The following is a 26,710-nucleotide window of genomic DNA, read 5'->3' as shown; positions in this document are numbered from 1 at the left end:
AGTATCCCTTCTTTCTTTTCTCTCCAAAACTCTTGAACGTGCCGTCCTTGGCCAGCTCTCCTGCTATCTCGCTCAGAATGACCTTCTTGATCCTAATCAGTCAGGTTTCAAGACTGGGCATTCAACTGAGACTGCTCTTCTCTGTGTCACGGAGGCTCTCCGCACTGCTAAAGCTAACTCTCTCTCCTCTGCTCTCATCCTTCTAGACCTATCTGCTGCCTTTGATACTGTGAACCATCAGATCCTCCTCTCCACCCTCTCCGAGCTGGGCATCTCCGGCGCGGACCATGCTTGGATTGCGTCCTTCCTGACAGGTCGCTCCTACCAGGTGGCGTGGCGAGAATCTGTCTCCGCACCACGCGCTCTCACCACTGGTGTCCCCCAGGGCTCTGTTCTAGGCCCTCTCCTATTCTCGCTATACACCAAGTCACTTGGCTCTGTCATATCCTCACATGGTCTCTCCTATCATTGCTATGCAGACGACACACAATTAATCTTCTCCTTTCCCCCTTCTGATAACCAGGCGGCGAATCGCATCTCTGCATGTCTGGCAGACATATCAGTGTGGATGACGGATCACCACCTCAAGCTGAACCTCGGCAAGACGGAGCTGCTCTTCCTCCCGGGGAAGGACTGCCCCTTCCATGATCTCGCCATCACGGTTGACAACTCCCTTGTGTCCTCCTCCCAGAGTGCTAAGAACCTTGGCGTGATCCTGGACAACACCCTGTCGTTCTCCACTAACATCAAGGCGGTGACCCGATCCTGTAGGTTCATGCTCTACAACATTCGCAGAGTACAACCCTGCCTCACACAGGAAGCGACGCAGGTCCTAATCCAGGCACTTGTCATCTCCCGTCTGGATTACTGCAACTCGCTGTTGGCTGGGCTCCCTGCCTGTGCCATTAAACCCCTACAACTCATCCAGAACGCCGCAGCCCGTCTCGTGTTCAACCTTCCGAAGTTCTCTCACGTCACCCCGCTCCTCCGCTCTCTCCACTGGCTTCCAGTTGAAGCTCGCATCCGCTACAAGACCATGGTGCTTGCCTACGGAGCTGTGAGGGGAACGGCACCTCCATACCTTCAGGCTCTGATCAGGCCCTACACCCAAACAAGGGCACTGCGTTCATCCACCTCTGGCCTGCTGGCCCCCTACCTCTGAGGAAGCACGGTTCCCGCTCAGCCCAGTCCAAACTGTTCGCTGCTCTGGCACCCCAATGGTGGAACAAGCTCCCTCACGACGCCAGGACAGCGGAGTCAATCACCACCTTCCGGAGACACCTGAAACCCCACCTCTTTAAGGAATACCTGGGATAGGATAAAGTAATCCTTCTAACCCCCCCCCCTTAAAAGATTTAGATGCACTATTGTAAAGTGCCAATTTGTAAGTCGCTCTGGATAAGAGCGTCTGCTAAATGACTTAAATGTAAATGTAAATATCCCAGTCAGCGTGATCAAAACAATCTTGAAGCATGGATTCCGATTGGTCAGACCAGCGTTGAATGGACCTTAGCATGGGTACTTTCTGTTTGAGTTTCTGTCTATAGGAAGGGAGGAACAAAATGGAGTCGTGATAAGATTTGCCGAAGGGAGGGCAGGGTAGGGCCTTGTAGGCATTTCAGTAAGTTGAGTAGCAGTGGTCCAATGTTTTTCTAGCGCGAGTACTACATTAAATGTGTTGGTACAACTTCGGGAGTGTTTTCCTCAAATTTGCTTTGTTAAAATCCCCAGCTACAATAAATGCGGCTTCAGGATATAGGGTTTCCAGTTTGCATAAAGTCCAGTGTAGTTCTTTGAGGGACGTCTTGGTATCGGCTTGAGGGGGAATATACATGGCTGTGACTACAACTGAAGAGAATACACCCCGCCTTTCTTCTTCCCGGAGAGTTCTTTATTCCTGTCTGTGCGATGTACTGAGAACCCAGCTGGCTGTATGGACGGGGACAGAATATCCTTAGAGAGCCATGCTTCCGTTAAACAGAGTATGTTACAATCCCCGATGTCTCTCTGGAAGAAATCCTCACCCTGAGCTCGTCTACTTTATTATCCAGAGACTGGACATTAGCAAATAATATACTTGGAAATGGTGGATGGTGTACACGCCTCCTGAGTCAGACTGGAAGTCCACTCCAAATACATCTTCTCCGCTGGCGGTGTTTAGGAGCAGCCTCTGGAATAAGTTCAATTGCCCTGGGGGGTACGAACAAAGGATCCAATTTGGGAAAGTCGCATTCCTGATCGTAATGCTGGTGAGTTACCGCCGCTCTGATATCCAAAAGTTATTTCCGGCTGTATGTAATAACACCAAAAAATGTCTGGGCTAATAATGTAAGAAAGAACACACACAAAAATTGTAGGTGCTAGAAGCATAGCTGCCATATCTGTCGGTGCCATCTTGTCCTCTCAAAACATTTATAAAGTATAAATAGCCCTTACTTTAGAATAGACCTCTCAAAAATATGTTACTTGTGATTAGCAAATGGTTATTAAAATATTTATAAGGACCTATTGTCACGTCCTGACCAGTAAAGGGGCTGTTTGTTATTGTAGTTTGGTCAGGGTGTGGCAGGGGGTGTTTGTTTAGGGTGTTTCGGGGTTGTTTGGGTTATGTTCTATGTTAGTGTATTTCTATGTTATTTCTAGTTGGTCTATTTCTATGTGGTGTTTATTGGGTTGACCTTCAATTGGAGGCAGCTGCTTCTCGTTGCCTCTGATTGAAGGTCCTATTTATAGGGGGGTTTGTTCTACGGGGGTTTGTGGGTAGTTATTTCCTGGTTTAGTGTTTGTTGTACCTGACGGGACTGTTTGGAACCGTTTGTTTTGTATACGTGTTTATTTTGTTTTCCTTCTTCAAATAAAAAAGATGAGTATACATTTTCCTGCTGCGTTTTGGTCCACTCCTTACAACAATCGTGACACCTATATTAAACATCATATGAACAATCTTATTAATCATTATTACACATTTTAAAAGCTTACTAACATTTACAAATCTGGGAGTTATGATTAATAAATTATTAGTAAACAATTTCTTATCCATTATAAATACTTTATTACAAGTTATTTTAAAAGCACTACTAATATGGTTATATAGTGCGTTTTGCATTGTGACAGTGACGAGAACTCAGATGAATAATATTTTTCTAATGAGTGTCATAAACAATGTCCATTTCCATTAGCTTTCTTATGTTTATTTGTAGTGCGGATATTCACCTACATTCTGTAACATGATGAAGAGGTTTTGTATGTACCACCTGTGCTTTGGCAAGTAGATACTCTGATTATAGGGGACAGAGTGCATCTGCAGTCAGTGGCATCACACCCCGCTGGCCTAAGTGGTGGTTAAGACACAGTGCATTCTGGGTAGTCTCAGACAAGGAAGTCGGCATGTCGATGATGCGATACATTGGATTCCAGCAAAACAAATAAGTGTAGGGAAAAAGAAAAAGGGAGTTTAAATATTATGAAACATCCAGAAGATTAAGTTTGGATTGGATGTGTATATTGTTTTTGAATGTGTCACAAATGTTTTTAGCCTAGCGCTGCTAGCTAGCTTGTGGGTAAGGTTGTGTTGTGAGGTAATGCAGGGTAGCAGATAATAGAGGATGGTGACAGCAGCGGGGGTGGTGGTAAGTGATAGTGCACATTGGCTTTGTGATCACAATGTTAGCTCAGACCTCTACAGGAGGTGAGTGGTAATATTTGTCCTAGCACAGATTTTGCTTTTAGCCTTGTGTTAGAAGACAATGGCCACCCTCTGGTGTGTGGGAGTTCCCTTGTCTGTGTGTACATATACACTCGCCTACATATTTATTTGGACAGTGTATCTAAAACTGTTAATTTGCCTCTATACTCCAGAATTTTTTATTAAATCAAATGTTTCATATGAGGCGACAGTACAGCATGTCACCTTTTATCTGAAGGTATTTTCATACCTTTCGCACCATATAGAAATTAAAGCACTTCATGTACTTGAAGTTCCATGGAAACAGAGTGATGCTGAGACAAATAAATGTACTTTAAAATGTATGCCAAGCAAAAACCATTGATTGCAAAGTTTAACAAACCATACATCTATATACAAAAGTCTACTTTTAACAATTGCCACTGAACATTTTACTAAAACACATTTACTTGAGGAACAGTGCAGATGCAAAGTTTCACAGTAAATGTATGTTTTCCAAAAACGTAAATATCTACTCAGAATTAAGATTCAAAGATGTCTGCAGAAAGAACAGGGTGTCAGCTATGATTTGACACCTTGAGCTTGGAAAAAATGTATTTTGGTTATTGAACTACACTAAGGGAAGTGGATCAACACCCGGTAACAGAATGACGGTAACAGAATGACATCATGGGTCCTTGATCTGTACTATACAGAAATGCATTATCTTCATGGTGATGTATCCTGAATAGGTACACAAAGGTTAAAAAAATGCATATCCTCCTTTGCATGTTTGGGTATTATTCTACACAAGACCAAATTTGGTTGGTCTAAACCGGACCAAATGTGTACCAATCATAGAAGTCTATGTTTCACAAGTTTGGACATCACAGTGCTGCACAGTAGAGTACAGTACAGCAAACCACAGTTCAGTAGAGTTCAGTACAGTAAAGCACAGTACCATACAGTGCAGTAGAGTAGTGTAGATCAGTACAGTAGAGTACAGTAAAGAAAAGTAGAGCAGAATTCAATACAGTACAGCACAGTAGAGCATAGTAGAGTACAGTACAATAGAGTTCAGTACAGTCCAGTAGAGTAGAGTATATTGGATTATACTGTACTCTACTCATGTGTGCTACAGTATACTGGCAGCTTCATTAAATAGTACCTGCAAAACACCAGTCTCAACGTCAACAGTGAAGAGGCAACTCCGGGATGATGGCCTTCTAGGCAGAGTTGCAAATAAAAAGCCATATCTCAGACTGGCCAATAAAAATAAAAAAAATTAAGATTGGCAAAAGAACACAGACACTGGACAGAGGTATTCTGCCTAGAAGGCCAGCATCCCGGAGTTGCCTCTTCACTGTTGACGTTGAGACTGGTGTTTTACGGGTACTATTTAATGAAGCTGCCAGTATACTGTATACAGTATACTTTCTCACTCATCATACATTATTCACCATTCATTTCTATTGGGTACAACATCATCCGAAACACAACCCCAAAAAACTGCAATGCAGTTTGTAGTCACAAGCTTGATGTAGTCATTGTTTGCTAGGAATATGAGACGAAATACAAAAATGTTGACTCCTTTAATACACTATTAAGTGAATTTGTCCAAATACTTATGACGCCTTCAAATGGGGGGACTAGATACATAAAGTGCTTTCATTTCTAATTGATTAAACATTTGTATGAAAATACTCTCAAATAAAAGGTGACATTCTGTACTGTTGCATCATAGGAAACATTTCATCTCAAATCCAAAATGCCAAATTAACAGTTTTAGCTTCACTGTCCAAATAAATGTATAGGGGAGTGTACATGTCCTAAATCAAACTTAAGATCAGAGGCCACATATCCTCTATTAAACTGGTGCAGAATCTAGACTGAAGGGGAAAAAGGGTCGAACCAACAGATGTAGATCCAACCTGTATCTGTAGACTTAAGCAATAGTGTTTTACTATTTTATTAGGATACCTACTAGCTCCTGTTAACATAGAAGCTACTCTTCCAGGTGTCCACATAATAACAATACAATACATTTTGTGTTGCATCCATTTTCACTTGGATGATTTTAGGCCCATTGTATGGATTATGCCCATATACTAATACTGTATATACTGAACTGTAGCTTTCCTCTACCTGGCTAATTTGGTCAACACCACCAGAGGTTTGAATTCTGTGGATGGACCAAGGGATCATATAGATTAGTAGGGAGGGATTGGTGGGGGTAGATATACCTGCTGTTGGGGGTAGAGATACCTGCTGTTGGGGTAGAGGGGAGGGTAACAGGGTCACTGACTTGAATGATAAAGGACCTGCAGAATAGCAATGCCATGCACATTCTCTCCGTGCAAGGCCAGTGGGAAGGTGTGTGTGTGTACGCACGCACTTAACAACCTGTCTGGATCAATATATCTGACCCAAACTTTGTTAAGGTATCAAACTTCTTGCCCAGGATACCGGATGTAAACAACAACAGAAGTGTGAGATATAAACAAGAAAAGTAACATGTTGCTTGTTATGATGCTAATTTAGCCAACTACAATATACAGTGTGTATATGTAAGGCACACTGCATAGCTAGAGGCGAAAGAAACGTACACCTGTTTAGGCGAGGTGCTGGCTAGCGGAGTGGAACACTTGAGAGAAAAAGAAAAGAAAAGCAGAGCCGCACACTAGGAGCTCAGATGCAATAATAACACTGCACAGCTATTCATTAACTATTACAAGTAGGCAACACATCTACATATATTTTTTTACACATTTACTTTGGTCTTTCTTGACCCTGGGTCAACTGAATGGATACAACACAAAAGCTAGTAAGCATCATGAGGAGATCAAATAAAATGACACCTGAGTTGGAAGTAGGTGTGGGAGAGATATTTGGTATTTATTATTAGGATCTGCAAAAGCATCAGCTACTCTTCCTGGGCTCCACATGAAACCTGACATAATACATAGTACAGAACATTATTAGTCAAGGACTGAAATACATACATTTAAAATGTCACACATAGCCTACATACACACAATATCTAGGTCTAATTCATAGTACAGTGCAAATTAAATACAATATATATAAAATGGTTGTGTCTCTTCACTGTCCCCTTTGTGCAGTAATGTGTTCTTTTATCAGTTTTTTTAACTGATTTTATTGCTTGAGTTATCTGGGGTGGCATGGCTCTATTTAATACTGTGTTTCCCAGCCTCTATTCTGGACCTGGGGACTGTGTTGTACTGATGAGTGTCCAAACTGTGTGCCTACTGGTTGAACGGACAGTTCGGTACCTTCAACCCTTCAATACCTTGCATAAAGACCAATAACGATGCAGTCAATCTTACATAAACTTTGAGCCAGGAGAGACTGACATACATGTTGCCCTTTGTGCACAGTGGCTTGCAAAAGTATTCACCCCCTTGGTATTTTTCCTATTTTGTTGCCTTACAACCTGGAATTAAAATTTATTTTTTGGGGGTTTGTATCATTTGATTTACACAACATGCCTACCACTTTGAAGATGCAAAATATTTTTTACTGTGAAACAAACAAGAAATAAGTAAAAAAAACTGAAAACTTGAGCGTGGATAACTATCAAGGCACAAGGCGAGACCCAGATGCAGACACAGCAGGCAGATGGTTGGAGTCTTACAATGTTTATTAATCCAAAAAAGGGTAGGCAAGAGAATGGTCGTGTACAGGCAAAAGGTCAAACCCAGTTCACAGTCCAATAGGTACCGAAGGGCAGGCAGATTCAAGGTCAGGGCAGGCAGGATGATCAGGCAGGCGGGAAAGTAGTCCAGATTCAGGCAGTGGTCAATACCGGGAAGACTAGCGAAAGAGAATAGAAAAGGAGTACAAGGAAAAAACACTGGTTGACTTGACTAAACATACAAGATGAACTGGCACAGAGAGGCAGGAAACAGGGATAAATACAATGGAGAAAATAAGCGACACCTGGAGGGAGTGGAGACAATCACAGGGATAGGTGAAACAGATCAGGGCATGACAGTACCTCCTCCCCCTTGGGACGTCACCTGGTGTTGTACCTGGGCGCATACCTGGCTGACCATGATGTTGGCGGTGGAAATTGGCAATGAGGGCCGGGTCGAAGATGTCTTTAGCAGGAACCCAGCACCTCTCCTCCGGGCCATAATCCTCCCAGTCAACCAGGTACTGGAAACCCCTGTCCCGTGGTCGAACCCTCAGGAGGCATCTCACCGTATACGCTGGCTGGCCATCGATTACGCGGGGGGAGGGATGGGCCTGGAAACAGAAAACAAAGGGCAGTGAGACTCAGCTTTAATTCTGGACACATGAAAAGTAGGGTGGATATGGAGGGTATGGGGTAACACAAGACAGACAGCAGTGGAACTAAGGACTCTAGAGATGGGAAAAGGACCAATGAAATGGGGAGAGAGTTTGCGGGACTCTACCTGCAGGTGCAGGTCCCGAGTGGTAAGCCATACCCTCTGCCCAATGTGGTAGCAGGGAGCTGGAGTCCGGCGATGGTCCGTTTGTCGATGATACCTGGAGTTGGTCTTGAGAAGTACCGCCCGAGCTCTTCTCCAGGTACGTTTACAGCGGCGGACAAACATCTGGGCTGAGGGTACGCTGACCTCTTCCTCTTGTTCCGGGAAGAGTGGAGGAGGATACCCCAAAGAACACTCAAATGGAGAGAGTCCCGTGGCCGAACAGGGAAGAGTGTTCCGGGCATACTCCACCCAGACCAGTTGTTGGCTCCAGGTAGTGGGATTGGTTGAGACCAGGCATCTCAGGGTGGTTTCCAGGTCTTGGTTGGCTCGCTCTGACTGACCATTGGTTTGGGGATGGAATCCGGAAGACAGGCTGGCCGACGACCCAATAAGGGTGCAGAATGCCTTCCAGAACTGAGACGAGAACTGAGGACCCCAATCGGAGATCATGTGTACAGGGTGTCCATGGATCCGGAAGACATGCTGCACCATAACCTGGGCTGTCTCCTTGGCAGAAGGTAGTTTGGGGAGAGAAATGAAATGGGTGGCCTTGGAGAACTGATCGACTACCATCAGAATGACAGTGTTGCAATCAGACAGAGGGAGCCCAGTGACAAAGTCCAGTGATATATGAGACCAGGGACAATGAGGGACCGGTAGTGGCTGAAGGAAACCAGAAGAAGCTTGCCGTGGAGTCTTGTTCTGAGCACACACTGTGCATGCGGCAACGAAGGCAGAGACGTCAGGAACCATTGTGGGCCACCAGAAACGGTGTCGGAGGAAGGTTAGTGTACGACGCGACCTGGATGACAGGTCAGCCTGGAGGAATGAGCCCATTCCAGGACCCGGGACCGGACTGGATTAGGGACAAACAGTCGGTTAGCCGGGCCCCCTTCAGGTCCAGGCTGGGAGCGTTGCATCTCGTGAACCAGGTTCTCAATACCCCAATCCACAGTGGCAGCAAGGCATGAGGTCGTGAGAATGGTTTCGGAGGTCAAGGTTGTGGTAGAGGAACTGAATAAGCGGGAGAGAGCGTCAGGCTTCACATCTTTTGACCCTGGGCAGTAGGAAATGGTGAAGTTGAATCTGGTTAAAACCTCTTACATCTAGATGTTCCGCTAGCGGAACGTCTGCTCCAATATCCAATGATGGGCGGGGCGCAAAATACAAACTCCTCTAAAATCCGAAAACTTCCACTTTTCAAATATATGACTATTTTACTGCTATTTAAAGACAAGACTCTCCTTTATCTAACCACACTGTCCGATTTCAAAAAGGCTTTACAGCGAAAGCAAAACATTAAATTATGTCAGCAGAGTACCCAGCCAGAAATAATCAGACACCCATTTTTCAAGCTAGCATATAATGTCACAAAAAACAAAACCACAGCTAAATGCAGCACTAACCTTTTATGATCTTCATCAGATGACACACCTAGGACATTATGTTATACAATACATGCATGTCTGTTCAATCAAGTTCATATTTATATCAAAAACCAGCTTTTTACATTAGCATGTGACGTTCAGAACTAGCATTCCCACCGAACACTTCCGGTGAATTTACTAAATTACTCACGATAAACGTTCACAAAAAGCATAACAATTATTTTAAGAATTATAGATACATTACTCCTCTATGCACTCGATATGTCCGATTTTAAAATAGCTTTTTGGATGAAGCACATTTTGCAATATTCTAAGTACATAGCCCGGCATCACAGGGCTAGCTATTTAGACACCCAACCAGTTTAGCGTTCACCAAAATCACATTTCCTATAAGAAAATGTTATTACCTTTCCTGTTCTTCGTCAGAATGAACTCCCAGGACTTCTACTTCAATAACAAATGTTGGTTTGGTCCCAAATAATCCATTGTTATGGTCCATCAACGACGTTTTGTTCGTGCGTTCTAGACACTATCCCAATGGTATATTACGGTCACGAGCATGGCGCAGAAAGTGACAAAAAAATTCTAAATATTCCATTACCATACTTCGAAGCATGTCAACCGCTGTTAAAAAACAATTTTTATGCAATTTATCTCGTAGAAAAGCGATAATATTCCGACCGGGAATCTGCCTGCCTGTAGACTGAGGGAAAAACCGAAAGCCGGGGGCGGGGCGGGTCGCAAGCGTAAGCATTTCCCCACTGAGAGACCACTTAGCTTTTGCTCTCCTTTGTTTCAGCCAGGGCTTTGAATTACGTCATTCCTGTTTTTCCCGGGCTCTGAGAGCCCATTGGAGACGTGGGTATTGTCACGTAACAGCTGAGATCCTTAGTTTTTGGAAGAGATGTCAAAGAAAGCAAATAAATGGTCAGACAGGGTACTTCCTGAACAGAACCGTCTCAGGTTTTTGCCTGCCATAGGAGTTCTGTTATACTCACAGACACCATTCAAACAGTTTTAGAAACTTTGGAGTGTTTTCTCTCCAAAGCTAATAATTATATGCATATTCTAGTTTCTGGGCAGGACTAATAATCAGATTAACTTCTTGGGGCTATGTGGGACGTTAGCGTGCCACCCGTGGCGCACCCTATCAACAGCAGGTGCATTTCAAGAGCGGCAAATTTGAAACCAAATAAATGTCAAAATTCAAATTTCTCAAACATACAACTAACTTACAGCCTTAGAAAGATAAACATCTCCTTAATCTAACCACGTTTTCCGATTTCAAAAAGGTTTTACGGGGAAAGCATAAAGTTAGGTTATGTTAGGAGAGTACATTGACAATAGCTGTGTGTAGTGTATTGTCGATTCAAAGACAGGCGTCACCAAAACCATAAAATCAGCTAAAATTATGCACTAACCTTTTACAATCTCCATCACATGACACTCCTAGGACATTATGTTAGACAATGCATGCATTTTTAGTTCTATCAAGTTCATATTTATATCTAAAAACAGCGTTTTACTATGGCGTTGATGTTCAGGAAATCGTTTCTCTCCAATACCGGCAGTCAAGTCATGACAACAAAATAATTAATTAATATTAGAAAACATTGGTAAAATATTATATTGTCATTCAAAGAATTATAGATTTACATCTCTTGATCGCAATGGACTTGCCAGATTTAAAATTAACCTTACTGGGAAATCACACTTTGCAATAATCTGAGCACTGCGCCAGAAAAATACGCATTGCGATACAGACTAACCGCCATGTTGGAGAGATCTAAAATCGAAAATACTATGTAAATAATCCATTACCTTTGATTCTCTTCATCAGATGTCACTTCCAAAGAATCCCAGGTCCATAACGAATGTAGTTTTGTTCAAAAAAGCTCATCATTTATGTCCAAAAACCTCCGTGTTGTAGCACATGATCTAAGCCAGCCGGACTTCACTTCACTTCAAGAACGGAAAAAATATATTTTCGTTCGTTCAAACATGTCAAACGTTGTATCGCATAAATCATTAGGGCCTTTTTTAACCAGAACATGAATAAAATTCAAGGCGGACCATTGGGTTCTCTTTTAAAACGTTTCGGAATGAGAGTACCCACCATCAACTCGCACGCCAGGTGTCTAATGGGCTATCGCCGTTCCAACGCTCTTCTTCAGTCAGATCTCACTGTAGAAGACTCAAAACACTTTGTAAAGGCTGGGGACATCTTGTGGAAGCAATAGGAAGTGCCAAAATATTCCTCCTTCCCTTTGTTTTTCAATGGTATAGGCTTAAAGTCAATTCAACACATCAGGTATCCACTTCCTGTCAGAATCTGTCTCAGGGTTTTGCCTGCCAAATGAGTTCTGTTATACTCACAGACACCATTCAAACAGTTTTTGAAACTTTAGGGTGTTTTCTATCCATATATAATAAGTATATGCATATTGTAGTTACTGGGTAGGATTAGTAACCAGATTAAATCGGGTACATTTTTTTATCCAGCCGTGAAAATACTGCCCCCTATACCCTAACAGGTTAAATCGGGTACGTTTTTTATCCAGCCGTGAAAATACTGCCCCCTAGCCATAAGAGGTTAAGTCGTTCAGCTAGCGGAACTCCTCACCAATATCCAATGGTATCGCACAGCGCAAAATACAAATACCTAAAAAATGCAAAAACTTCAATTTCTCAAACATATGACTATTTTACACCATTTTAACATGCTGATAGAAGTTTGGTAAAACTGATTCAAGTTTCCCTGCATTAACTTCTATGGGCTAGGTGGGACGTTTGTGTCCCACCCTAGTCAACAGCCAGTGGAATCGCGTTGCTCGAAATACAAATACCTCAAAAATGCTATAACTTCAATTTCTCAAACATATGACTATTTTACACCATTTTAAAGACAAGACTCTCGTTAATCGAACCACATTGTCCGATTTCAAAAATGCTTTACAGCGAAAGCAAAACATTAGATGATGTCAGGAGAGTACCCTGCCAAAAATAATCACACAGCCATTTTCAAAGCAAGCATATATGTCACAAAAACCAAAACCACAGCTAAATGCAGCACTAACCTTTGATGATCTTCATCAGATTACACTCCTAGGACATTATGTTATACAATACATGCATGTTTTGTTCAATCAAGTTCATATTTATATCAAAAAACAGCTTTTTACATTAGCATGTGATGTTCAGAACTAGCATACCCACCGCAATCTTCCTGTGAATTTACTAATTTACTCACGATAAACGTTGACAAAAAAAAAATTTTTTCAAGAATTATATATACAGAACTCCTTTATGCAATCGCGATGTCAGATTTTAAAATAGCTTTTCGGTGGAAGCACATTTTGCAATATTCTGAGGACATAGCTAGCTAATGGCTAGCTAATTTGACACCCACCAAGTTTGGCCCTGACCAAACTCAGATTTACTATAAGACAAATTGGATTACCTTTGCTGTTCTTCGTCAGAATGCACTCCCAGGACTTCTACTTCAACAACAAATGTTGTTTTGGTTCGAAATAATCCATAGTTATATCCAAATAGCTTTGTTTTGTTCGTGCGTTCAAGTCACTATCCGAAGGGTGACGCGCCGGTGCATTTCGTGGCAAAAAAATAATAATATTCCATTACCGTACTTCGAAGCATGTCAAGTGCTGTTTAAAATAATTTTTTATGCTATTTTTCTCGTAAAATAGCAATAATATTCCAACCGGGCGACGTTGTATTCGTTCAAACACTGAAAGAAAAAAATGGAGTCGTCTCGTGCATGCGCGCTCCAGTGTCATTGTTCTCAGCAGGACAACTCACAAAAACTCCTGCTGTTTTTCGCCCAGAGACTGGAGAGCTCTCATTCCACTTTCTGGCACCTTCTGAGAGCCAATGAAAGCCTTAGAAAATGTCACGTTACAGCAGAGATGCTGTATTTTTGATAGAGATGCCCTAGAAGGAGAACAAATTGTCAGACAGGGCACTTCCTGTATAGAATCTTCTCAGGTTTTGGCCTGCCATATGAGTTCTGTTATACTCACCGACACCATTCAAACAGTTTTAGAAACTTTAGAGTGTTTTCTATCCAAATCTTCTAAAAATATGCATATTCTCAAAGAGTAGTAACCAGTTTCAATCGGGTACGTTTTTTTATCCGGCCGTGAAAATACTGCCCCCTAGCCCAGACAGGTTAAAGGTCTTACTCACGTCGTCCGGAACAGCTGATGCTCTCATGCATGCCTCAGTGTTGCTTGCCTCGAAGCAAGAATAGAAGTGATTTAGCTCGTCTGGTATGCTCGTGTCACTGGGCAGCTCGCGGCTGTGCTTCCCTTTGTAGTCTATAATAGTTTGCAAGCCCTGCCACATCCGACGAGCGTCGGCGCTGGTGTAGTATGATTCAATCTTAGCCCTGTATTGACGCTTTGCCTGTTTGATGGTTCATCGCAGGGCATAGCGAGATTTCTTGTAAGCTTCCGGGTTAGAGTCCCACACCTTGAAAGCGGCAGCTCTACCCTTTAGCTCAGTGCGAATATTGCCTGTAATCCATGACTTCTGGTTGGAGTATGTACGTACAGTCACTGTGGGGATGACGTCCTCAATGACTGATGTCGTGTATTCCTCAATGTCATCGGAAGATATTCTAGTTTCTGGGCAGGAGTAGTAACCAGATTAAATGGGGTACATTTTTTATCCGGCCGTAAAAATACTGCCCCCTATCCCAAACAGGTTAACATGAGGGCCCACCAGACCTGCCTGGAGTTGAGGCGCTTGGCTGTACGGAGATATTCCAAGTTTTTATGGTCAGTCCAAACCAAGAACGGCTGTTCTGCTCCTTCCAGCCAGTGCCTCCACTCTTCCAACGCCATCTTAACTGCCAGGAGTTCTCGGTTGCCTACATTGTAGTTCCTCTCTGCAGGATTGAGACGATGGGACAGGAAGGCACAGAGATTAAGCTTTTTGTCCTGGGCAGATCGCTGGGACAGGATGGCCCCCCTCCAACATCCAAAGCATCAACTTCCACCACAAATTGGCGCGAGGGGTCTGGATGGATGAGGATGGGTGCTGTGTGAACTGATGCTTCCGGTCCACAAAGGCTTTGATGACAGCTGGAGACCATTTGAACGGTATGTTGGGAGAGGTGAGTGCCGAGAGGGGGGGCGCCAGGGTGCTGTAATCCCGAATGAAACAGCAGTAGAAGTTAGCAAAATCAAGAAACCGTTGCAACTGCACCCTGGACGTTGGTTGAGGCCAATCCACCACTGCTTTCAGCTTTCCAGGATCCAACCTTACATTGCCCTCAGCAATTACATACCCCAGAAAAGTGATAGTAGAGCGGTGGAACTCACACTTCTCGGCTTTCACAAACAATTTGTTCTCCAGGAGGCACTGAAGGACCTGTCTGACATGAAGTACATGTTCTTGGGCAGATCGGGGAAAAATGGATTTCGTCAAGGTAAACAAACACAAAACGGTTTAGCATGTCCCGGAGTACATCATTTACCAAAGCCTGGACAGTGGGGGCGTTGGTGAGCCAAAATGGCATGACCTGGTACTCATAATGTCCACTGGCTGTGTTGAAGGCTGTCTTCCACTCATCCCCCTTGCGTATCCGAACCAGGTGGTAGGCATTCCTAAGGTCCAACTTGGAAAACATGGTGGCCCCCTGGAAAGGTTCAAAGGCCGAGGAGAGGTAGGGGGTAACAAGTTTTAACAGTAATGTCGTTATGTCCGCGGTAGTCAATGCATGGACACAGGGTCTTGTCCTTCTTCTCCACAAAGAAAAACCCTTCGCCAGCTGAAGATGCAGATGGACGACGGCCCCAGTGGCCAGAGACTCCTCTATGTACTCCTCCATAGCTTTGGTCTCTGGTCCGAACAGAGAATACAACCGACCCTGAGGTGGTGTTGTGCCTGGGAGAAGATGATACCCCCTGTCCGGGGGTATCATCGGATGGGGCCACAGTGTCTTCTGATCCCTCCTGTCTCAGCCTCCAGTATTTCTGCTGCAGTAGTTTATGTGTCGGGGGGCTAGGGTCAGTCTGTTACATCTGGAGTATTCTCTTGTCTTATCCGGTGTCCTGTGTGAATGTAAATATGCTCTCTCTAATTCTCTCTTTCTTTCTTTCTCTCGGAGGACCTGAGCCCTAGGACCATGCCTCAGGACTACCTGGTATGATGACTCCTTGCTGTCCCCAGTCCACCTGGCCATGCTGCTGCTCCAGTTTCAACTGTTCTGCCTGCGGCTACGGAACCCTGACCAGTTCACCGGACGTGCTTGTTGCACCCTCGACAATTACTATGATTATTATTATTTGACCATGCTGGTCATTTACGAACGATTTTAACATCTTGACCATGTTCTGTTATAATATCCACCCGGCACAGCCAGAAGAGGACTGGCCACCCCTCATAGCCTGGTTCCTCTCTAGGTTTCTTCCTAGGTTTTTGGCCTTTCTCAGGAGTTTTTCCTAGGGAGTTTTTCCCAGCCACCGTGCTTCTTTCACATGCATTGCTTGCTGTTTGGGGTTTTAGGCTGGGTTTCTGTACAGCACTTTGAGATTTCAGCTGATGTACGAAGGGCTATATAAATAAATTTGATTTGATTTGATTTGATCAATGACACAATCATAAGGACGGTGCAGGGGAAGGGAAGTAGCACGTGCCTTACTGAACACTTCCAGGAGGCCATGGTATTCAGTGGGAATAGCAGAGACATCCACAGTCTTGCTAACTTCCTGAGGAAGATGACTTGGGGAAGGCTGTGCTGCTTGAAGGCAGTGGGAATGGCAAAATGGGCTCCAACCCAGGATGGAGCTTGTGGTCCAGTCAATTACAGGATTGTGCTTTTGGAGCCAGGCAAATGTCAAAACAACCGGAACATGGGGAGATGCAATGAGGAAGAACTGTATGGTCTCACTGTGGTTATCAGAAACCCGTAATTGAACGGGCACAGTACTTTGGGTGACTTCCTCTATAGAGCGGCCGTCCAGTGCTCAAGCATCCATGGGAACAGAGACAGGCTGTGTGGGAATACCAAGCTCTGAGGCAATAGTGGCATCCATAAAACTCTCATCAGCCCCAGAGTCAATGAGCACTCGGAGAGACTTAGATTGAGCAAAAAAGGGTGTGCTGGTGATAGGAATTATAGGGAACTCCCAGTCTGATTCACCATAGCCCTGGTACCCACTAGAGACAAGGGTTTCCTAATAGGGCAGGTAGCTGTAAAATGTCCTGCCCCTCCACAGTACAGACAACAGTTACTATTCATCCTCTGTGAGCGTTCCCCAACTGATAACCTAGCTCTTCCCAACTGCATAGGCTCAGGAGTATCCAATTCACCCGTCGTAGATTCACGAAAGTGCTCGGTTGGCTTCGAATCCTCTCAGAAAAGCTGCCTTCGGAAACTTACGGATTCCCAAGAAGGTGAACGAGCCATAGCGGGTGCACGAGTGTGCCCGAGACCAGACCTCCTCTCACTCCTGCGTTCCCTTAGGCGTCCAGCGGTTTTAATGGTTAGGGCGAGGTCCACCGGCAATTCTTGAGCAGCTAGCTGATCCTTTACCTCCTCAGATAATCCATGCAGAAAATTATCGAAAAGAGACTCCGGATTCGAGGCACTCTCGGCGGCCAACGTGCGAAAATCAACCGCATAGTCTGCCACACGACGGGAGTTTTGAAGTAAGTCAAGCAGTTTACTGGCCTCCTTTCTCCCAGATACCGGAGACTCAAATACCTTTCTCACCTCTGCCATGAATTCCTCAAAATGACTACAAATGGCAGATTGTTGCTCCCAAACTGCCGTAGCCAAGGAGAGCACCCTTCCCGACACTAGCGTAATAATATACCGAAGGAACCGAAGATGGCTGTAGCTCAAAAATAAGCAAGCACTGAGAAAGAAAACCCCGGCATGTACCAGGATTCCCCGAATATCGCTCTGGAGGAGGTAAGCAGAGTTCTCAGGGAGCCCGGGATATGTTGTACAAACTCACCACAGATAGGGAAAAAATTACTGGGTGATTGGGGTTTTTCAGAGGTGGCAGGCAGCCTCTGAGCTAACTCCCTGATTTGCTCCATAATAGCCTTTAATTCAACAAAATAGAAAAAACGCCAAGGGGGATGAATACTTTTGCAAGGCACTGTACATCTAAGGGCAATATGTGTTGCTTTGTACTGGTACTTTTGCTTTGTACTTGTACTTGTACTTTTAGCAACCATTGAGTCTATATGTTTTGACAATGAAAGCTTACTAAACTCAGCAAAAAAAGAAACAGCCCTTTTTCAGGACCCTGTCTTTCAAAGATACTTCGTAAAATCCAAACAACTTCACAGATCTTCATTTTATAAGGTTTAAACACTGTTTCCCAAGCTTGTTCAATGAATCTTAAACAATGAATGAACATGCACCTGTGGAACGGTCGTTAAGACACTAACAGCTTACAGACGGTAGGCAATTAAGGTCACAGTTATGAAAACTTAGGACACTAAGGAAGCCTTTCTACTGACTCTGAAAAACACAAAAAGAAAGATGCCCAGTGTCCCTGCTCACCTGTGTGAACGTGCCTTAGGCATGCTGCAAGGAGGCATGAGGACTGCAGATGTGGCCAGGGCAATACATTTCAATGTCCGTACTGTGAGACGCCTAAGACAGCGCTACAGGAAGAGAGGACAGACAGCTGATAGTCCTTGCAGTGGCAGACCACGTGTAACAATACCTGCACAGGATCGGTACGTCCGAACATCACACCTGCGGGAAAGGTACAGGACGTCAACAACAACTGTCCGAATTGCACCAGGAATGCACAATCCCTCCATCAGTGCTCAGACTGTCCACAATAGGCTGAGAGAGGCTGGACTGAGGGCTTGTAGGCCTGTTGTAAGGCAGGTCCTCACTAGATATCACCAGCAACAATATCGCCTATGGGCACAAACCCACAGTCGCTTGACCAGTCGCTGGACCAGACAGGACTGGCAAAAAGTGCTCTTCACTGACGAGTCACGGTTTTGTCTCACCACGGGTGATGGTCGGATATGCGTTTATCGTCAAAGAAATGAGCGTTACACCGAGGCCTGTACTCTGGAGCGGGATCGATTTGGAGGTGGAGGGTCTGTCATGGTCTGGGGCGGTGTGTCACAGCATCATCGGACTGAGCTTGTTGTCATTGCAGGCAATCTCAATGCTGTGCGTTACAGGGAAGACATCCTCCTCACTCATGTGTTACCCTTCCTGCAGGCTCATCCTGACATGACCCTCAGCATGACAATGCCACCAGCCATACTGCTCGTTCTGGGGATTATTTCCTGCAAGACAGGAATGTCAGTGTTCTGCCATGGCCAGCGAAGAGCCCGTATCTCAATCCCATTGAGCACTTCTTGGACCTGTTGGATCGGAGGGTCAGGGCTAGGGCCATTCCCCCCAGAAATGTCTGGGAACTTGCAGGTGCCTTGGTGGAATAGTGGGGTAACATCTCAGAGCAAGAACTGGCAAATCTGGTGCAGTCCATGAGGAGGAGATGCACTGCAGTACTTAATGCAGCTGGTGGCCACACCAGATACTGACTGTTACTTTTGATTTTGACCCCCCCCCCCCCCTTTGTTCAGAGACACATTATTCCATTATGTTCATACAAATATTTACACATGTTAAGTTTGCTGTAAATAAACGCAGTTGACAGTGTGAGGACCTTTTTTTATTTTTTATTGCTGAGTGGTTAATGGTTACATGGTTACACCCAGCAATTTAATCTCATCAACTTGCTCAATAGCCAAATTATTCAGTAATAGATCTAAACGAGGTTTAGCATTGAGCGAGAGATTTGTCCCAAAAAATAATGCTTTTTGTTTTTGAGATATTTAGCACCAGCCTATTGCTAGTTACCCATTCTAAAACTGACTGGAGCTATATGTTAAGTGTCTCAGTTATGTATTTTACTGTTGCAGTGTATATGTATACAGTTGAGTCATCAGCATACATAGACACACAGGCTTTATTTAAGGTCAGTGGAATGTCATTTGTTATGACAAAAAACAATAATGGCCCTAGCTGGCTGCCCTGCGGTACACCACACTCAACTGAATTTGCATGAGTGGCTTCCATTAACGAAAACCCTCTGTGTTCTATTAGAAAGGTAACTCTCAATCCATAATAAGGCAAAGTTATTTCAAGCATATGTTATGATCAATGACATCAAAAGCAGCACTGAAGTCTTAGAAAACAGCTCCCACAATCTTCTTACTAGAATTTCTTTTCAGGCGTTTGTGTCATAGCCCGAGCATGTTGAATGCCATTCCTTATAAGCATGGTGAAAGTCTGTTGTTAATTTGTTTTCTCTCCTTCATAGCTACCATGAGGCACATGGGTGGGAGTGAATTAAATGAACTAAGAGAGAGCGGGAGAGAGAGTGAGAGAGATTCATGTTGGTCTATGCATACAATACAGAACACGGGATGACAGGAAGGGTGGAAGACATTTACGTAACCTGGAACAAAATAAAAAAAAACTGAGTGTGAGTGAGTGGGGGAAGGGGGGAGTGGAGATTAAGTAATTATCCTTTCAAGCTTAATTTGAGGTGCTGTTTAAAATTAACCTATGCAAATGAAGAGGCTACATCACAAAACCACTGTGAGGACTGCAATGACTCAGCCACAACAAGAACATGTTGGGTGTGTTTTCTTCTTATCATGATCACCAATTCCTCATGTTGCCATTGTTGCACAAGCAAGAGTCCTCAGTGGCTCTGTGGCTAATGAGTACTGTAGTATGTCATGGTAGACTTGTGGTTGATAATAAATAAATGAGTTCTGTGCATTAATTGAACTAGCTAGAGTTTATGTACTTTTTTCTTTCAAACAGTGATATTATGCAGGGCTAACATATGGGGAAATATAATAATAATAGAATTTTAGTTAGATTCTCACAGGAGCAGTCTATTGTATTATCATTTACACTAGCCTAAAGTCACTCATGACCCTGACTAACCTCAACAACAGTATAAGGAGAATCCATCCCCTGTGTGTGTGTGCATGTGTGTGTGTGTGTGTGACCATGCATGAATGTGTATTGTTTCGTTGGGAACAATGGATATTCCTGAAGTGTGTGTGTGTTTACAAGTGAATAATATGTGTGTGTTCGCATTTATGATTGTTTCATCAAAAGCGCTGCTGAGGTGGATCGCAGATAAACAGCAGGCGGGCCAGCGAGCGAGCGGCAGAGAGGGGGCACGTGTTTAACTGGAGGAGATGAACTTAAAAGTGGTGATTTCCCTGATGACTGCTCCCTCTCAGCAGCTGCTTGCCTCGCTTTGTACCGAAAGCTCCATTTATTTTATTTTTTAAAGGCTGTTTAGCATGCTCTGTTTAGCATGCTCTCTCGCCATCCGTTCAATTCTCATGTCACATCTGCTCCTGCAACGCCCTCTACTGCTCATCCTGTGTCTCCTTGAACTGCCGCCACTCCCCCAGTACTTTCTCCCTCTCCCTCTCTCTCTGTGTGGGATTGTGTGGGTGGAGACAGCTGTGCTGGAGTCAGAGCAGATCCCCACCAGCTGCAACCTGTTCCATAATCAAGACCTCTACAAATCCTCAGCCCTGCCACTTCCACGCTGCCAGATCATAATCTCTGCTCAGTCAGTCTACGTTTCTAGCCGTTTGTTACTATTCAGATCCTGTTGTGCCTGTTCTCCTTGCCTGACGCTGTTTTCCTCTCCGCTACAGTTGTGCCCGCTCTGACTCTGGTACCTGTCTCCAGTCCCACGTCTCGTCATCCTGCTACTCTGTCCTGGATTCCCCACTCTACTACTCCCTTGGATTCCCTTCCGGACATGCTTACCGTGTCTCATCCCCTCTTGCTCCAGCCTCAGCCTCCGCAACTGGTTTCCAGCAACCCATCCGAGCTTCCCCTGAACTGCACTCCATCTCCCCCTGTGTTTCAATAAATATCTTGGTTACTTCATCCCAGTCTCCTCGTCTGAGTCTGCTCTTGGGTTCCCCTGTTCCACTTCGCGTAACACTCACTACCCTACAATCCACCACTCTTATTCCCTCCCTACCTCTCTCTCTCTCTCTTTACCCAATCCCTCCTACTCAGTACCCTGGTTCAGAACTACTCTTTCTTACCCTCTCTCTCTACATGGGTTCAAATAGTATTTATTTTAGTTCAAATACGTGTTTGATTGAGCCTGCCTGCAGTGCCAGATGGGCGACTTTAGCACTTTAGGGATTATTCCGTATTGTGCCAATTAAGCACACTAACACAGCTAATGTATCTGAAAGAAAACAAATACCATTTGAACTCAGGTTTTCTCAGTGCTCTGTATATCCACCCAGACCCTTCATCTTCGGGTCACAGAATTAACAGTTTGCTTCTTTTTGATCAGCTTGTGATCTAAATGTTATTTTTTTAACCCATGCACCTGCCCCACAGGCGGCTTTTTGCCCTTACCCGGCAGTTGTTGTAAATAATAATTTGTTCTTAATGATGTGCCTGATAACATAAAGTTTAAATAAAAATAAAGATAATGTAGAAGGGGCGGAGGCTGTCTGAGGAACGTATCAACTCCATCACTGAGTTTGATAAACAGTCCTCAGCATGGGAAGTAAATGGGGAAGTGGGGCAATGGAGTGATATAATTAAACTGATTTATTAGTCTTTTAATTTATTCAGACATTTTCTTTTTTATTCGCAGCACTCCTTCTCCAACCTTAAGTGGTCACATTGGTATTCACTCCTGGCAGGGGTGCATTCGAGACCCCATGGTGTTGTTTATTTTAACGTGTTGCCAACTTTTAGAAGTACACTATATATTCAAAAGTATGTGGTCACTCCTTCAAATTAGTGGATTTGGCTATTTAAGTCACACCCGTTGTTGACAGGTGTATAAAATCGAGCACACAGGCATGACATCTCCATAGCCAAACATTGGCAGTAGAATGGTCTCACTGAAGAACTCAGTGACTTTCAACATGGCACTGTCATAGGATGCCACCTTTCCAACAAGTCAGTTTGTTAAATTTCTGACCTGCTAGAGATGCCCCTTTCAACAATAAGTGCTGTTATTGTGAAGTGGAAATGTCTAAGAGCAACATTGGCTCAGCCGTGAAGTGGTAGGCCACACAAGCTCTAGAACGGGCTAAAAATCATCCGTCCTCAGTTGCAACACTCACTGTCGAGTTCCAAATTGCCTCTGGAAGCAATGTCAGCACAATAACTGTTTGTTGGGAGCTTCATGGAATGGGTTTCCATGTCCGAGCAGCCGCACAGAAGCCCAAGATCACAATGCGCAATGCCAAATGTCGGCTGGAGTGGTGTAAAGCTCTCAGCCATTGGACTCTGGAGCAGTGGATGTGCGTTCTCTGGAGTGATTAATCATACTTCACCATCTGGCATTCAGCTCGTGGCTGAATGGAAGCAAGTAAGATAAGTGCAACTTTGGCGCAGGAAAATGCACAGGTCTCCCTAGACCACCTTTTTTGGACTTTCTTTGAAAATCACCCTGATCTGATGTTTTGGGACAGAAGGAAAGGGAAGCATTTGATGTCACTGTTTCGCAATGACACCCAAGGACATTCAAGAAATACCCAAACATACAGTATGCTGAAGTGATATCACACAATGACAAACCCATTGAAAGAGAAACTCCCCCCCCCCCCCCCCAAAAAAAGTCACATTTGAAAGCAATCTCTATCCTTTCAAAATGTAAATGTTGGTCGATTTGCAGCTTGCACCTTTGAATAAATCATGTTATTATGAATCTATGTCGGTCTTGGGTGAGGCACTATTGATACAGAATTTATCATCTTTAAAATATTTTTAGATTTATGTAGTTCTGTTCTTGAGCTGTTTTTGTCTATTAATATTATGTCATGTTTCATGTTCTGTTGTAGATCCTAGGAATAGTAGCTGCTGCTTTTGCAACTGCTAATGGGGATCCTAATAAAATACCAAAATGTGGGGTATTTTTCATCCATGCAATTTTTCTCCCTTTTTCTCTCCCTCTCTTTCTGTCTGTTGGTGGTGAGGGTTTAGTGTGGAAAGGTCAGTGTGTTCTTATCATGCTCACACTTGCCCAGTGACAGCCTGATAGCATTGCTACTGTACCTCAACACCTAACTATGGTACTCTTCGCAGGTCGGAATTGACTGTAAAACAGCTTTCATTGACACCCTTACCACGTTTATCACACCACACAGACGAGTGCATATAAACGTAAGCACACACACCATTATGACTCAACATGTTAATAATTTTCCAGGCTTTACTGTGAAGTAGAAATCCCATTCTTTCACCTCACAAATTCATTACAACTTACTGAGGACACAAAGATATCAGGGGACATTTGTGAATAAATCCAGCTAGCTTCTGCAATTCTGCGTAAGTCAGTTTTTTTCCAAGCAATTTCCTCCAAAAACATTTGCTCTAAACTTCTAATCACGGAGTGTCAGAGATTCAATTCTGACTAGCACATCATATGGGAATTCATCATTGTGCTGTTTGGGATGAGAGGCAGAGGTAACCGGGGGAAAGATATTAACATCAGATCACAACATTGATCGCAAGATCACAATATGCTAATCAGACCGTCTTATCTCGTGTATATTACAAATTAGTAATGCCACGAGCACAACAGAAGAGAATCAGACTTGTATAATCAATTAAACTAGCTACAATTGTAAAGCCCCCAACTCAAAATAGATAAATAAATTGCCAAATGGGATTTCAAAGATACGTGGTCTTTGACGTCAACAGCTGCAACATGCCGAACTGAGCATGAAGTCATGGGGAATAGTCGGAACGTAACATAGCATTCGATTAGTAGCCTGTTGGGTAACACTACATTACGTTACCCATATTACTATGTTACTCTACAGTAAAATTGTAGTAACAACAGTTTTACATGGTATTACATTGTAATAGGGTTGTAGTGGTATTGGTTATTACACAATTGGAAAATTAAATGAGAGCTGCACACTCTAGGAGCTCAGATGCAATAATTTAATAACCTAATATCCAACGTTTCAACAGACAAGCTGTCTTCATCAGGGTATAATGACAAACACTGCGGGATGACTAGTGTATATAGTGTCAAAGGACACAAACAGGTGTCTGTAATCATGGCCGGGTGTGGCCTGATATTATTGGTAAATTCTCATATATTAAAACAGCATACAAAAACATAAATGGATAGCATACGATCATAGATAAAATTTGGCTACATAAGCCTACAAACATTTAATATATCCACATAATTTTCCTTCTTCAAGATGCGATCTATTTTTAGAAGTGCACCAGTCCCTCCTGCAGCAAAGCACCCCCACAACATGATGCTGCCACCCCCGTGCTTCATGGTTCTGATGGTGTTTTTCGGCTTGCAAGCCTCCCCCTTTTTCCTTCAAACATAACGATGGTCATTATGGCCAAAAATATATATTTTTGTTTCATCAGACCAGAGGACATTTCTCCAAAAAGTGCAATCTTTGTCCCCACGTGCAGTTGCAAACCGTAGTCTAGCTTTTTTTATGGCGGTTTTGAAGCAGTGGCTTCTTCTTTGCTGAGCGGTCTTTCAGGTTATGTCGATATAGGACTCGTTTTTACTGTGGATATAGATACCTTTGTACATGTTTCCTCCAGCATCTTCACAAGGTCCTTTGCTGTTGTTCTGGGATTGATTTGCACTTTTCACACCAAAGTACGTTCATCTCTAGGAGACAGAACACGTCTCCTTCCTGAGTGGTCCCATGGTGTTTATACTTTTGATTTTCACATGATGTCAAGCAAAGTTTGAAGGTAGGCCTTGAAATACATCCACAGGTACACCTCCAATTGATTCAAATGATGTCAGTTAGCCTATCAGAAGCTTCTAAAGCCATGACATCATTTTCTGGAATTTTCCAAGCTGTTTAAAGGCACAGTCAATTTAATGTATGTAAACTTCTGACCCACTGGAATTGTGATACAGTGAATTATAAGTGAAATAATCTGTCTGTAAACAGTTGTTGGAAAAATGACTTGTGTCATGCACAAAGTAGATGTCCTAACCAACTTGCCAAAACTATAGTTTGTTAACAAGAAATTTGTGGAGTGGTTGAAAAACGAGTTTTAATGACTCCAACCTAAGTGTATGTAAACTTCCAACTTCAACTGTATATGATAATTCAGCAATAATGCGTAGGAACGTGGGAATTATCGTTTGAAAACTGCTTCCAAGAGCTGTATCCCTTTGGTCTCAGAACACCCTTTGTCGGGAGTTGTCACACGATAATTCCCGGATTCTCAGACATTATTGCTGAATTATCATGTACCTACCCAGGAACAGGCAATTTAATGTAAAGTGAAGTAACATTTTTAATTATGTAGTTACAATCTAGCAACCTTTGCAGACAATAGGCTAACGAGGAGAAATTAGGAGACAGTACATTTTTCAGTTTGACCTTTGTTTAATGGATTTGACAAAGATTCAAATTCAAACCATACAAATTAAATTCCCCATTTCAGACTAAAACAATAGCTAACCATTTTAGTGAGTAAAACGTACTAACACTAAGGACGTCGGACATTCAGGCTGCTGCACAGACACTATGTATTGTGTTTGAGAGCATTTGAAAACCCTCAATTATTTAGCAAATGTATTAAACATTTTGTACAGAAATATCAATTTACATACACTACCAGTCAAACGTTTGGACACACCTACTCATTCCAGGGTTTTTCTTTAATTTTACTATTTTCTACATTGTAGAATAAGGATAGGAGGCAGTATTTTCACGGCCGGATGAAAAAAACGTACCCGATTTAAACTGGTTACTACTCTTGCCCAGAAACGAGAATATGCATATTATTAGTAGATTTGGATAGAAAACACTCTGAAGCTTAACAGAACTCATATGGCAGGCAAAAACCTGAGAAAATTTCAAGCAGGAAGTGGACTGTCTGAGAATTGAAGTTCTTCTTTTGATTCTCTATCGAAACTACAGTATCTGTGGGGTTACGTTGCACTTTCTAAGGCTTCCATTGGCTGTCTAAAGCCTTCAGAAAGCGGATTGAGCCTTCACCTGTCTCTGGGCAGAGTATAGTAGCTCAGTTTCTCAGTGGTCTGCCTGGGGACAAAGAGATTGGATATGCGCGTTCACACGAGAACGCTGTTTTTTCTTTTCCTCCTTGAATGAATACACTATTGTCCGGTTGGAAT

Source organism: Salmo trutta, chromosome 5, assembly GCF_901001165.1.
Source record: "Salmo trutta chromosome 5, fSalTru1.1, whole genome shotgun sequence".
Lineage (NCBI taxonomy): Eukaryota > Metazoa > Chordata > Actinopteri > Salmoniformes > Salmonidae > Salmo > Salmo trutta.
The sequence above is the reverse complement of the archived record's forward strand: the minus strand, read 5'-3'. Positions refer to the sequence as shown.